The sequence below is a fragment of the Bicyclus anynana genome, chromosome 1 (assembly GCF_947172395.1).
Source record: "Bicyclus anynana chromosome 1, ilBicAnyn1.1, whole genome shotgun sequence".
NCBI classification, from domain to species: domain Eukaryota; kingdom Metazoa; phylum Arthropoda; class Insecta; order Lepidoptera; family Nymphalidae; genus Bicyclus; species Bicyclus anynana.
This window is the reverse complement of record NC_069083.1, coordinates 11,676,792-11,692,966: the sequence shown is the minus strand read 5'-3', so window position 1 is coordinate 11,692,966 and position 16,175 is coordinate 11,676,792. Positions and strand designations below refer to the sequence as shown.

General features: G+C 35.6%; 1 protein-coding gene across 1 annotated transcript in view; it reads right to left on the bottom strand.

Annotated features, from left to right (window-relative positions):
* LOC112053092 (lachesin-like) overlaps positions 1 to 16,175 on the bottom strand; it is a 105,256-nt gene that overhangs the window by 80,851 nt on the left and 8,230 nt on the right. The gene's annotated exons all lie outside the window — the stretch shown is intronic.

Genomic DNA, 16,175 nt, shown 5'->3' with positions numbered 1-16,175 from the left:
TAATGTAGTCCATTTTCAAAGTGAAATAAAAAAAGATTAAGTTATATTGTTTGACGTGAAAATGTCTTATAATTCAATAGAGCCGGCTGCAAACTCGGGTTGCCAACTTTTTTTACAACAAATAAAGTATGATTATTCTGGTCTATGAATAATATTATACAGTATTTTAGAAAAACGAACATTTTCTTTTGAAAAATGCGTTGTGACGTTCAACTATTGTCAGTAAACCGACTTTACAGACAACCGATTTTTTTTTTACACTGTGAAGTATAATATAATCTATGTAGCTTACTTTATTAAATAAAATTATAAAATCTAATTTTATACTATGGGTTACGAAATTAATGAACAAAAACAAAAACATCTCTAAAATATTAAGAAAATCACTTATATTTCTGCGATTCAGGTCACTAATAATTTATTTTGTAATTACCTAACTTCAAATACTATTTTTGGAACATGAATGATACATTATCTTCGAATGATACCCAAAAATGAACTGAATGAACATGTTGCACCTTGTGCACGAATTTATTGTGCTTTTACTGCGTACACTTCAGGCCATCACAACGGAGCACAACACACAATAAAATTATTTAATGTTTAGCCAGCATGTTTACATTGGCGCACTGTAAAGCTCTTGCAGCCTATCTCCGATAACACTGGAGATAGGCTGCAGGCGTTCGGCGACCTGGGTGGCCTGCTAAGCTTCTGGAGCAAGCTCGGTTGGCTGGAGTGAATCCAGCGGGGACCAGCACCAAAAGGATCTACGTACAACGGCCAAACTTTAGTGGCCAAGTCCTAAAAAGGCCCAGGAAAAGAAGAAGAAGAAGAGGAAGAAGAAGAAGTTTAAAATGAGAATCATCAAATTCAACCCTTGTACCAATAAATAAACTTAAACGCTATTTCATTTTGAATATGATAATATAGGAGCGGAATGGAGAGCTCAATATGAAGACGTCGTTAGAAGGGCAGGCGGGCGGCTACGTGCGCTGTCACACTAGTGAATCAAACTACCCTCAACATTTATTCTAACTGCAAGGGCGGTCGAGTTTATGCTCCTCACCCTACTTGATTTAGTTTTGATAGCGAGTCTCAGATATCGACTATTTTGGTGTCGTCCTGTAAGTGGAAATTTGTTTTTTTTATAGAGTTTGTTAGCCATTTTTAACTGGTTTTATAAAGGTTTCGCATACGTATGTATATATGTACATCCGCAGTTTTCTCAAAAACTGCTAATTAATTTTTAAGAGGGACTTCTATAATAATTTGTAAATATTATTTATACATCAGAGCTCGTTTTATTGATAAAAGAATTTTTAAAATTGCTACAGAAGTTTCGTAGACTATACAGGTTGCTTGAGAGTATTTCCCATAACTCAGAGTAAATAATATTTCTTTTGTAAGTAGATATTTAAATGTGCCCATTATACGCATCTTTATAATAATGACGAATATGAATTATTTGAATTAGTTTGTATGTAAACAAAAAATCTCTTTTTTAGTCAATAAAATTAGTTATGCAGTACGATTTCTATAAGTTGTCCCATTAACACCTTGAAGTTATGGTTAATACTCCCGAGCACCCTGTATAGCTCATATAGTTAATATATTTTCACCGACACTGTCTGCAGTTGCAATTTTTCACCAAGAAGCAACGTTACAGCCAACTGTCAAGAGACAGGCGCGTTCGCCGAAACAAACGTCGAACTTTCAAAAATGACAGCGTTGTGTTATAGATAAGTTAGTCCAGGGGGATAGGAGATAGTTTTAGAATTAAGGATTTTGGTATAGATCCCACTAATATTATAAATGCGAAAGTTTGTGTGGAGGTTTGGATGTTTGGATGTTTGTTACTCTATAACGCCGCTACCTACTACTGAAACGATTTACCTGAAATTCGGAATAGAAATAGATTTTACTCTGGATTAACACATAGGCTACTTTTTATCCCAAAAAAATCCATGGTTTCCCGAGATTTGCAAAAACTGATGAATTTGATGATATGAATGTTTGTTACTCTTTCACGCTTCAACTACTGAACCGAATTAGCTGAAATTTGGTATTAAGATATATTATAGCCTGGATTAACACATAGACTAATAAATAAATCCATAGTTCCCGAGGGATTTGTGAAAAACTAAATTCCACGCGGACGAAGTCCATTATAAAGTGACTACATTTAACAAAATGACAAACTGACAGAAATAACCTAAACGAATATAAAATACGAAACTATGTACTTACAGTTTATATGAGCGTGTTTCTTAACCGAAAAGTGTAAATAATATTTAGAGTCCTCTGTCCTCACCCTACTTGATTTAGTTTTGATAGCGGAAGGGAGCGGCTTTTAGATAAATGATTCCCGGTGACGCTGGAGAAGTGATTTTGAGTATCGGGTTTGCAACCTCCTATAACGACACCATGAAGTTTTATAGGGTGCAGCGTTTATAAGGGTTGTAATGAAATGAGCTCGCTCCTGAGGGATGCTAAAGTGGATTAGACATTATTGAACCCTCAACGATAAAGTTTTAAAGTGGAATTTGGTGCTCTGTTGAAATAAAATAAAAGCTACCTAAGCTTTATAATTTAACTAGTAACCTGATATATCATCTATTTACTATTATTTTGTGATAAAATTTTCAATATTCTTTCTTACTCTTCTACTTCCTTATAATATAATGAAATGAACCTGTATGAAACATGCGGTTTCACTAGGGTAGGTTCCATTCCCGTAGCAATACGACTATAAAACATATCAATTACTAGTGGACGCCCGCGACTTCGTGGAATTCAGTTTTTCACAAATCCCGCCGGAACCATGGATTTTTACGGAATAAAAAGAAACAAGAGTGTTTTTCAGCCAAATCGCTTCAGTAGCCGCAGCGCAAAGGAACAAACATAGACACACAAACTTACGCCTTGATAATATTAGTGTGATGACACTTTCACATAACGTGGCATTCTATTAGTAAAACAATTTTTAAAATCGGTTCTGTAGATCTAGAGATACCCGCTACAATCCTACAAACTTTACCTCTCTAAAATATTAGTATAGATAATCAGTTAATATAATTATCGTTCAAATAATTATGTTTGTCAATAGTTTAATTAAAATATACAAAGATTTACATTTTACGATATCAACTTGCTAAACTTGTTAATTCGTAAATACCAAAGTTTTAATATTTTTTATTCAAATTTTCAGATAAATTTAATAAATATGACTTTTCCGCACAATTCAATGAATAGCTGTATGTATTAATTGCTGAAAGTATGACATGGATTTGACCACAGAATTTCTTGCGTCTTGCACCGGATTTTTGCGTAACCTAGTGTTATCAACCCATATTCGGCTCACTGCTGAGCTCGAGTCTCCTCTCAGAATGAGAGGGGTAAGGTCAATAGTCCACCACGCTGGCCCAATTCGGGTTGGCGTAACCTATCGGTACTTCAACTTTCAATAGAAATTTCATTAACATTAAGAGCATAATATGGACCGTTAAGCGAAGTGTGGTGAAGTTGTTATCAAAGAGTCATTAGCCGAGGACGAGTCGATTCCACTAACTGGTACAATGTAGACAGCGCGATGTTTCCGCGATAACACTGCTACCGGAATGAGAAACTGTGTAATTGTATTAACGCTTTGTGCAGTCAATATTCAGAGATTATATTATATGCTTACAAAGTTCAATTAAAAACTACCATTAATATTTTAAGAGTATTTGTATTTAATTTAAGCACATAATGGATTTTCGTGTATTATTTTTTGACGGCCTCCGTGGCGCAGTGGTATGCGCGGTGGATTGACAAAACGGAGGTCCTGGGTTCGATCCCCGGCCCGATTGTGTTTTTCTTAATTGGTCCAGGTCTGGCTGGTGGAAGGCTTCGGCCGTGGCTAGTTACCATCCTACCGACAAAGACGTACCGCCAAGCGATTTAGCGTTCCGGTACGATGTCGTGTAGAAACCGAAAGGAGTGTGGATTTTTATTCTCCTCCTAACAAGTTAGCCCGCTTCCATCTTAGACTGCATCATCACTTACCATCAGGTGAGATTGTAGTCAAGGGCTAACTTGTAAAGAATAAAATAAAAAAAATATCAACATAATCCTATCCTACTAATATTATAAACACAAACGTTTGTATAGATGTTTGTTACTCTTTACCGCCTCTACTACTGAAGCAATTTGGCTGAAATTTGGAATGGAAATAGATTTTACTCTGGATTAATACATAGGCTTATTTTTACTAGATACTTTTTATCCCGAAAAAATCCATGGTTTCCCGCGATTTACGAAAACTGATGATTTTGTTTATATGAACGTTTGTTACTCTTTCACGCCTCGACTACTGAACCGAATTAGAATTTGGTATTGAGATATATTATAATAGCCTGGATAGGCTACTTTTTATCCCGGATAAATCCATGTTTCCCGAGGGATTTATGAAAAACTAAATTCCACGCGGACGAAGTCGCGGGCGTCCGCTATTATTTAATTAAATTTAAGTGTCTTTCTGTGATTACAATAACAGTGATTTTAAGTGCTTATAATTTACACTATAACTACCGAAAAACAAACAAGCTTTTTAAAATTTTGACTCTGTCCGGGCTAATCCATGGAACGGCTGGACCGATTTTAATGACTTTCTCATATAAGATAGAGGAGAAGATACAAGAGAAGCAACATTTTACTTCTATACACTTTTCATACTTTTTACTCCGGTAAAATTCATGACTCCTGTGGGATTTGTGAAAAGGTTAATTTCACGCGTCCATCATCATCATCATCATATCAGCCGATGGACATCCACTGCAGGACATAGGCCTTTTGTAGGGACTTCCAAACGTCACGATACTGAGCCACCTGCATCCAGTGAATCCCTGCGACTCGCTTGATGTCGTCAGTCCACCTGGTGGGGGGGTCGGCCAACACTGCGCTTACTAGTGCGGAGTCGCCATTTCAGCACTTTGGGACCCCAACGTCCATTGGCTCTTCGAACTATGTGCCCCGCCCATTGCCACTTCAGCTACGCAACTCGTTGAACTATGTCAGTAACTTTGGTTCTTCTGCGGATCTCCTCATTTCTGATTCGATCACGCAGAGATACTCCTAACATAGCTCGTTCCATCGCCCGCTGTGTGACTCTGAGCCTTCTTATGAGGCCCATAGATAGCGATCAAGCAAGTCACGCGTCCGCTAGGTCTTAAATTGATTCTTAGTGACGACAACTAAACTGTATGATACCGATTCTGTTCTGATGCGTCACGATACAACACGCCAGACAAAATATAAATCCGGCTTAACTCTATTGTATAAGTCAGCGAATTTTTCATGTTTCCAAGCATAGTTCATCACGACCTCGAAGTTACCCACCGTTGGACTAAGTAAACCGCACGCCGCGCACGTTAATGGAGATTAATTGTTGACGACAAAACGCTGTGCACACAGTAGTGAGGGAAGCGACTAATGAACTCATATTATAATATTCATGGTTACATTAATGGTGAACGTAATTTGTTTACATTTTGAACGTATTATGAAAGTTATTGCTGTTTGTCTCTGAATGTTTTGTATGGAGTTCTTTTTTCAAATTAAATCAAATATATAGTTAATCAAGTATATATTTATACTAATATTGTGGGAGGTCTACTGAACTGATTTTAAAAGTTCTTGTACCAATAGAAGGTTACGTTTGTGAGTGTTAAAAGCTTTATCCGCACGGGAACGGGAACTACGCCAGTGAAACTGCGAGGCGTAAGCTAGTATCCTAGTATATAAGTGTCATGGCTCTTTAAAGCTTGGATAATTGAGCTTAGACCTACAACGCCACTCCAACTTTGACAATCTTAGGTTTATTGACTCTAGAATGATTACCAACTATTTTAATGATAGTCACCGGAATTGATAACGTGCTCTCCAGGGCACAGGGTGTAACTAAACTACTTGTAACCCAGGACCTAATGATCCAAAGTTGCATAAGGCTACCTCTAACCCTGGACCTAATGATTCAAAGTGGCATAAGGCTACCTCTATTCCTGGACCTAATGATCCAACGCTGCATAAGGCTACCTCTAACCCCGGACCTAATGATCCAAAGTTACATAAGGCTACCTCTAACCCTTTACCTAATGATCCAAAGTTGCATAAGACTACCTCTAACCCTGGACCTAATGATCCAAAGTTGCATAAGGCTACCTCTAACCCTGGACCTGATGATCCAAAGTTGTATGAGGCTACTTCTAACTCTGGACCTAATGATCCAAAGCTTCATAAACGTAAGTTAAACCTACGTTATAAAGTTAAAGACACATTCATCAGTAACCCTAAAATGAGATATACACGGACAGTTTATTGGTAAATAAAATGTTAGTTCACTTCAACCAACATAGGTACAATTTGTGCAATATGCAGGGTATTGCAACGATTTTATATTTTTGTTGTATCTAACTGTTAAAATAAGTTTTTTTAAGTATCTCTTTAACAACATAAAAATGTGGGCCTTTAAAATTGGCTGTTGATGACGAATAAAAAAGCTTTAAACATTTGGTGAAAAAGTCAGTGATCCACATTTAATTCGAAAAGCGTCAAGGCTCTGATCGTAATGAATGCGAAATTAATGCAAAGTGTCCGGCCATAAATCTGCGGAGTTTTCGCGGTATAAAACAAAAAATGAGTATTGCCAGTTTGATAAAACAAAAAGTTTGTTTTGGCAAGTCCCCTGAGACAGCTACCAGCACCGGGCCGCTAAACCGAGGCTGAGCCCGTTTTTGTTCGAGACATTTTCAGCACGGCTTGTTCGTTAACACCGAAGTACAAAAGCATGTCTAGTTTACGCCTCCACATTGCAAGCTGACCGCAAAAGTTGAAACGGAATATTTATTATTCCTTCCACTATTAAAGTGTATAAGAGAACGAAAACTACAAAAAAGTTTTTAAAAACTTAATGAATATTTAGAAGCTCTAGATGCTTATTATTATTAGACTACATGTTGAATTTTTTTTTTAATTGTATACACCCATTTACTTTGTTAAGTAGTTGTATTAATTATAAAATGTATATTTTATTAGAAACACAAATATAAAAATATAAATGAGTATCATCGTGATTTTTATTACACACAAAAAAATTAAATGTATTTATTTTAGTAGTATAAGTATAGTAGGTTGTTAACCGAGGGTGGAAAGAATCAATTCCCGAAGTATTTAGACGCACGAGCGTAGCGAGGTCGGCTATACTATAGTACTATAGTATTAGTGTAGTATAGTGATAAACACTCTACTTTTTATTTTAGAATATGTGGAAAATAAAATATAGTTGTTTATCTAAACTATTTATTAGTAGTATACGAGTATAATAATATTAATAGTAGATATCCATTTAAAATTAATTGTCAAATTAAAACAATTCGTGAAAGTAAAAGTTACATTTTTGTTTGGAGTGTTTGCTTTTTAAGCTGAGACAGGCTTACCTGAGACTAAAGACAAATTTGGCCCTTCTGGATATCTATAAAAATATCGTCCATCAGACGATGGATACTCCCTGGAAATTATCGGCTGAGGCGAATTGGGACATATTTTTATAGTTTCTTTAAAAGATTATTACCTATTTTTATTAATTCAAAATATGACTATTTAAATTTTAAATATGGATGGAACTCATCGCATAATAGTTGCGGCTTTTCGACTAAAGAAGTTTGCGCTAAGTTTACACTGGCTGTTTAGAATCTCACATGGCCGCAGCATTTTTCTATAATTAGCTTTTTTTTCCATAAAGCTCTTCCTCAAGAACTTCATTGACCTCTAAACAGGCTGTATGGTCAACGATCTTTGCCTGTCTCTAAATTGAGTTAGCCACAAATTAAAAAAATAACATAAAACTCTTCACAGCTGATGACAGCAGTTCTAATTTTAAAGTTCATTCCGGTCCTTCGGTAGGATGTTGTGCTTGCTAGCCAAAGCATTTGATTATAACCTACCCTTTAGGCTAATTTAAAACTTGTTATCACCTTGTTACCTAGAACGTCAAAGGCATATAACATTTTACGGGGCGTAATTTCCCGAAACTTAACACCTTTTAATGGAATAATGATAGAAGTCTTGAAAGGAAATTCTTCTTAACATTTTTTCTTTTTACAAATATTGTGATAATTCCTATAAAAATGATTTGTAGATAGATCGATTATTAAAATGGTTACCATTTAAACCAATGAATTATTTTTAGTTACAAAATAAAGTGTCGATAGAAACTTTGCAATATCGAAGCAGCAAAGTTTCTATAACCCAAGTTTTCACATTGAACATGAAGATTAGACTCATGCATGCATGTGAATACGAATGGTGTTTTTCAATCTATATGTGAGCCCTTTTAAATATATTGTCTGAGTGTGGGTACTTGTTTATAATAAGTGCGCCGTATTCTAAGGCCATTTGCCCCGCTATAAACATGAATGGCGCCAAAACGTCTCTCTTATCTCGGGCATTTCTCTGAGGGGCGGAAGAGGGGCCCTAAAGGCACCGCTCGGTTTCTCAAGTATGGCCCTAAAGGTTCTCGAAATAAGAAGCCCGGAGATCCTTTGGTGAAAGCACTACGTTCTTAGACCAAATGGATTGTAAAGGAACTCGCAACCGATTGTGATATTGATTTTTATTTAGCTGATAGCACTGGGCCCCAGGACGGGGTTAATCCCGATATCTTTGGTACTCGTAGCTGTAAGACAATGGAGTGTATTTTAGACTTATTTTTTTGGATTATTTTTTGAGATTATTTTCATAACTAAACATAAAAAAAAACCAAATCTACGTCCGCGCATCACGCTAGATTTGATTCGTGTGTCTGGGATTAAGATGATAATTTAGGAAACGATTGAAAGAATTTATTATTTTTTGAGTATTTTTCATTTATCGCACATCAGGGTTACAGGTAGGTACTTGTATATTTATCATAAGAAAGATAAAACGATATTAATTTGTATTACTGAGATATTTAAGCTTAACATAAAGTACAAAGTCGTTGGATTTGAACAATATAGTGATAAACAATTTAGAACAAACTATTTTAAAACCGACGAATATTAAAAAGTTTCACTTGGGCTTGTTTGATTTTTTCAGTTATTTTTTATTTACACGTAGTTAAATAGCTATTAGTTAAACATCCCTCTTTAGTTTTGAGGTTATCAAGTTTGTTTACAAATCGATAAATTTAATTACAGTATTCGTAAGATACATTTCTACTTCTATAAAACTTTATTGTCTATTTTAGTTCGATATTCGATTGTTATCCTTAAATTATATACAGTTAATAATGCCAAAGCAAATGCAAAATCTAACCCTAATCAATAGTTTCAGGATTTTTTTCCAGTTAGTCAATAAATGTTTGGACTAAAAAGATTTTCATCCTTCTGTGTGATTTCAGATCAAAATTTAGAACAATGCCTCTATCCCCTATCTCTTCTAATCGTTATATTAATTCAATAGATAGGTACGTCTTAAATAATATAGGTAATGACATTTCACTGATAATGATTCCAGTCTGAAGTCTCCTTAAATTATTTTTTGTGTAACTCTCTACAATATATACTAATATTATAAAGCTGAAGAGTTTGTTTGTTTGTTGGATTGATTGAACGCGCTAATCTCAGGAACTACTGGTTTGATTTGAAAAAAAAATCTCTAAGTGTTAGAAAGCCCATTTATCGAGAAAGGCTATAGGCTATATTCTTTTCCCCGTATTCCTACGGGAACGGGAACCACGTGGGTGAAACCGCAGAGGCGGCTACTAGTAAAGTAGAAAGATCATTGCTTGATCGAAATCATGAAAGCTTTATGACACGACCCATCGCTAAGCAGTCCCTATTTAATAGCATAATGAAGACAAAATACCTAAATATACACTTAGAACAAATTTTCAATTTCCAACAAGCGCAGCAAGATAGCTTATCTCAGACTGCGTTCTCATGTGGCTACATATTCATGGAGGAGCTCGGAGCTGAGGATAAGTCGCAGAATTCGTCACCAGTTTCACTTGAGACAAGTTAGTCACTCATGAATATTAAACGGATAATGCAGTTATAATACGCCGAGCTCAATGTTAATGTCGCATTTAATTATACGTGCTCGGTAATTCGTCGGATCTTTACTGTCAAGCGCTCGGGAGCATTTGGCGAATTTACATTTTATCGTCTATTGCTCTATTGGTGTGCTTTATGTGTGATTTATGTCAACTATGATTTCAGCTACGTCAAATGAAAGCCAAATCTCGACTAATTATACTTAACTAGCGGACGCCCGTGACTTCTTCCGCAATTCGATGTGAGCTTTTATTCAATTTTTAAGCCCCATCACAGTTTACATTAGAGACATTTGAAACAGCGATTGACTTGATTGCATACAATGTGATTTTGAAAGACATCCTATACAAAATGTTTGAGAAAATTAGTTTTCTTCATATTTGTTTTTTCTTTAAATCCAATGTTTTATTTTTTTAGCTAATTGGGGCGGAAATTTATATCAAATGAGAGTTCATAGAAATCACCATAGAAGGCACCGGATGACATTCGTTACATAGAATCTCAATTTCTTAAATGTCAACTAACGTATACGTCAGAGTTAGTGAATTAGTTCAAAAAATTAATAAAAACACGAATATGTAGCTATAATAGTTATATACCTTACTAGTTAACGCTGCGCGGTTTCATCCGCGTGGTTCCCGTTTCCGTACGGATACAGGGATAATATATAGCATATAGCCTACCTCGATAAATGGGCTGTCTAACACCAAAATAATTTTTCAAATCGGACTAGTAGTTCCTGAAATTAGCGCGTTCAATCAAACAAACAAACTCTTCAGCTTTATAATATTAGTATAGATTATTACGCAACCAGAATTGATTATTCAAAGGTATTAGATTAGTGTGTTTGTCGATTATTTTCTATCTCAATCTTGTTGTCTGAGAGATTGTTACCGGGGAAAATAGAGAAGCAAGTCACGCCGATGTGTCACGTAAGTTTGTTCAGTGACAGCACGTATTTATCGCTCGGTTGCCCGACTAGCCTTTGAAGCATCCCTTCCGACTCAATCTATTTTTTTATTCTATGAGTTATATTTTGTGCTACTCAAAAATACTAAAAAAATATTAAAATTCCTAAATGACGACTCATCAGAAAAATGTTATCTGGTGCCTACTGACAACCCTTCTAGAGTATCATAGTCGTCATTTTCTTATCATAGTTGCCATTGTGATTTTTGAGGATAATCAGATATTATCAAATATCTGATTATCCTATTCAGGAGTATGACATTTTCTACTTGACATTGTGATTTTTGTTAACAATTGGCTTTACGGAATACGAAAAATGACATGACCATGAATTGACCGGCTGGATAAATTAAACAAGTGTTTTTTTTTATTCTTTACAAGTTAGCCCTTGACCTGATGGTAAGTGATGATGTAATGTAAGATGAAATCGGGCTAACTTGTTAGGAGGAGGATGAAATCTACACCCCTTTCGGTTTCTACATGACGTCGTACCGGAACGCTAAATCGCTTGGCGGTACGTGTTTGTCGGTAGAGTGGAAACTAGCCATGGTCAAAGCCTCCCACCAGCCAGACCTGGACTAATTAAGAAAACCTCAATCGGTCCAGCCTGCGCCACGGATGCCGTCCGAGGTGTTTGATTTGTTCTCCATGCATTCCATAAGCGGTAAGCCATAACAGGAGACGTACACTTATGTAGGTTTCGTATACTGACTATAATTATATCCATATTGTCAGTGTTGGAAATTATCAGTGTGGGGAAAAAAAAGTGAAGAATAGAAATTAAGGGAGAAAGAGATTGAAGAGGCCAAAACCAACAAAATAGGCACACGCAACTCCTCGCAGCTCCTGGTCAAATGAAATTGTAACGACATTAACTATTGAAAGAAACGTCAACGTGCCGGCACTAGGTCCATAGACGGCACTTAGCGAAAATTAAAACGTGTCAAGTATTTGATTCGCTCGCCGCGACGTGGATTTCCCATTTCCCTGCAAGAATTTCCGCCACTAGGGACGTAAACTTAGGTAGTATTTTATAGGATGTAGTACATTTATGTATCGGAATACCAACTTTAAAACGTCCAATTTTTAATCAATTTGCATATTCCCAATTAAATTGTAACAAAAAGTATACAACTTATATGTGTAGGTATCTACGTATGTGTAAATGGTAACAGGCAGTTGGCAATCTAAATGCAATTCTGTTTAAAATTGCATGACAAGATAGACATGGAAATAACAGAGTGCTGCCAGTTTTTTTAGGTAATTTGGACGTTCAGGAATTTTATTGTTTCCAACCCAAATGTTATTTTTGTATAGAGTGCGGCTTTATCCGTATCCACAATGATAAATTACTCCGTGGTTATAGGTGAGTTTGAACTTTAAACAAAATAATATAGAACATACTAAAATTACCCTAAATACCTTTTTTAAAAAACCATTAGCCTCCTTCAGGCGCAGTCAGGTAAAAAAATTAACTTCGTTTACCATAGTAGCTTACACACTAATATTATAAAGGCGAAACTTTTTGCGTAAGTGTGTGTGTGTGTAAGTGTGTATGTTTGTTCCTCCTTCACTCTGCGGCCTGCTACCTCCAAGAAGCGACTTAGCTGAAATTTGGAATGGAAATAGATTTTACTCTGGATTAACACAAAGGCTTTACTTTACCATCCCGGAAAAATCCCAGAAAATGGTTACCGTGGGATTTGTGAACAACTGAATTCCACGAGGACGAAGTCGCGGACGTCCGCTAGTTAGAGATTCTTTCTTTTTTTACAGATGATTAATAATATCAGATCAAGTTTGGTAAAAAAAGACTAAAATTACCTTCTTTTGACAGGTAGGTAGGTAGTTCCACTTTATTTTGATGCAAATAGTATATTATATTCGTTTTATTGTAACACAACTTAAAAAAAACAGTCTACCAAAGAAAAGTTTATAGTAACTTAATAATCTTTACGTGAAATAATTATGAATCAAATTAATTTCATTCAATAAAATTTTCAAAATTGATGTTGAATTGTCAACTAAAAAATTGAGGTGTTAAAAAATACATTATCTAGTAAATAGTACTCTTTGTTTTCCTCGTTGCCCGTAAAATCGTTTAAAAATGATCATAATTTAATCATTTTTAAACGATTTTACGAATACAAATACATAAAAAGTCATGCGTCGTTAAGGCGCAATATTATTGTTTCAACAAAGTAAAAATCGTCTGTGTCAGAATTTAAATTTCTGTTTTCCTTTGGGGCCGGGCACGGTGTAATAAGGATATGTTTTTATTACTTGGGGCGCGTCTAATAAGCGGACACTGGTTGTTTGCGTACAAATAATCTCATCCCATTTCGTAATAATTTAACACCTATATTCGCCAGATTTCTTAACAAGATTAGGCGATTAAAGGACGATTAAAAAAATACTACGCAATAATAAAACGTGATTTTTTAGTAGTAGTTTAGTAAGTAATTTTTTCTTAATAATTCAAAACTTATTGGCTATTCTGCTAAATAAAAACTTCAAATTCATTTTTTATGTGCATATAATAAAGCCCTATGTCATTGTGGTCGACCGAGTAATCATAGGTACAGTCGAGTAATCTTAGTACCTACAGCCACGAAACTAAAGAAACTGTATGACTAAGTGAAGTTCGCACATATGTAATTAAATGTTACACTAATAAATAATCGATCGTTCCCCACTTAACATCAGTTGAGCTGCTTTTGCTTGAAAGTTATAATTACATCATCATCATCATCATTGTCAGCCGATGGACGTCCACTGCTGGACATAGGCATGGACTTCCAAACAAAACGGTCTCCAGCTGCCAGCATCCAGCGGCTCCCTGCAACCCGCTTGATGTCTTCGGTCCACCTATTGGGGGGTCGACCAACACTGCGCTTTTCGGTGCGGGGTCGCCATTCCAGCACCTTGGGACCCCAACGTCCATCGGCTCACTGCCACTTCAGCTTCGCGACTCGCTGAGCATAAATATAATTACATAGCAAAGCTAAATTTTACTTACCTACTAAACATTGTACGTTACTCTAATGCTGTATTTTGTCAACATCGTTAACACTACAAAAAGATTGAAGCAAGGCTCGAAATTTTGAGTAACTTTTATCAAATCTCTTTTCTTCGAGACATTCGAATACCTCTCCACTTACTGCGTGAATAACGCTTATAAAAGCTTCACATCATTCAAGGAATTCTATGAAAAAATTCGCTTTGAAATATTCAAATGATATTCAAAGAATGATGATGCACACCCCAAGCAATAATTGAAAGTGAAAAAAAAAACAAATAAATTTCCACATTGAATTTAAATTGTTCAACAAAATTTCATTATTATAATGTGATAGCGCTTAGACAGACGCTATGAGACAACCTTCTGGGGATGTCACAATTGCGGATTTTGTTGTCCGGATCTTTTCCGTGGAACATTTTGAACCCGTTTTACATTTCGTTTCTCTGAGGGGCGATTTTGTTTATAAAATTTATGGCGCCTCATTTCGCGTTTTATTATTGTTTAACAAACATTGTTCTGTTGTGATTGTTTGATAAATTTTATTTTTATTCCATTAAAGTGATATTGTTGAAATTATGTTTATTCAAATGGCAGGTTTAAATTTTCATTACAAAAATAATACCTTTGTTAACTTCATCATCATCATCATTATTATATCAGCCGATTGACTTCCACTGCACTCTCCGTTCTGCTAAACATCCATCGGTGTATTTTAAGCAGGTACCTATTCGTAGGAGCCCAGGGGCACACGCCCTGTTTTTTTACACTTGTTCAAAGATTCAACATGAACCCACGACTACAGTTAAGGGTTAAAATTAAATGAACATAATTTTCATTTATAACTTGTAGTAGAGATCTGTTTATGACAAACATCTAAACAACACCGTCTAATAGCGAACGAGATAATGCTAATAGATCTCGTCAAAGAGTTTCCTCCCCAAGTTGCCCGGGTTTGCCTGCTAATTAGGTTTGGCCTAATGAATACAGGGCGGAGTTCACCCGTAGTTGTCTGGGTAATTAACAGCTGAGATAGGAAATATTAATATTTATAAGCGCCGAGGTCGGGCAAAATTTTCGTTATACGTTTTAACAAGCTCGAAGTGGCGATGAATTTTACACGTTGATCATAAATAAACAACATTGGAATTGTATTTTAATTGTTATTTTGTGTTTGAATTTGTTAGCGGTGTTTACTTGTTCTTTGCCCCAAGTTAAAGTTTACTTATGAAAATTGTGGACGTTGTTAAATTCGGTTTTCGTACGGTCGGTAGGTACAAAGTTTTATTGAAACGTTCTAGTTATGTTGTAATGAAAGCTTATTCAGAAGTTTTTCTTTAATTTATGTTGAGGTTATGATTACATGGTTATTGTCTGAAAGGCTATTAAGCAGAGTGACCATTAAAATATATACTAGTAGAGTAGTACTAGTAGAGTAAAATATCTCCTCTCCTGTAAGGCACGGCCCTGTAGTGGGGCGTTCAAATAGGCTGTTAGTAATTATGATAATCATAAAAGTTTGTTGTACTTTACTAGATTTGAAAATTAAAATTGAAATTCTCAAATAACTCTGGTTGAGATTGTAGCAAAGAGTAATATAAGTATAATCTATACTAATATTATAAAGCTGAAGAGTTTGTTTGTTTGTTTGATTGAATGCGCTAATCTCAGGAACTACTGGTCCGATTTGAAAAATTCTCTCAGTGTTAGATAGCCCATATATCGAGGAAGGCTATAGGCTATATATTGTCCCCGTATTCCTGTGGGAACGGGAACTACGCGGGTGAAACCGCGCGGCGTCAGATAGTAAATAATAAAATAATAGCAATGCGGCTTTGTAGTAACTTCAGATACTTAAGTTTGTAGCTTATTGAAAGCACTCTATAAAAAGCATTATGAAAGGAATTAAAGTGTCATTTCGATCAGGAAACATTTCGAGACAATGACAATTTTATTTCAAAATACAATGATAATGTAATCATTATTGAAATGTGAGCTCAAACGGCTTTTCAATACTCTATAGGATCGCAGGGGACAGATAGGAGCATATTCGACTAAAGTAATCTGCCATTAGGGCAAAAAGCTCTTTCCGCTTATCTGCAACATCTGGACGATGT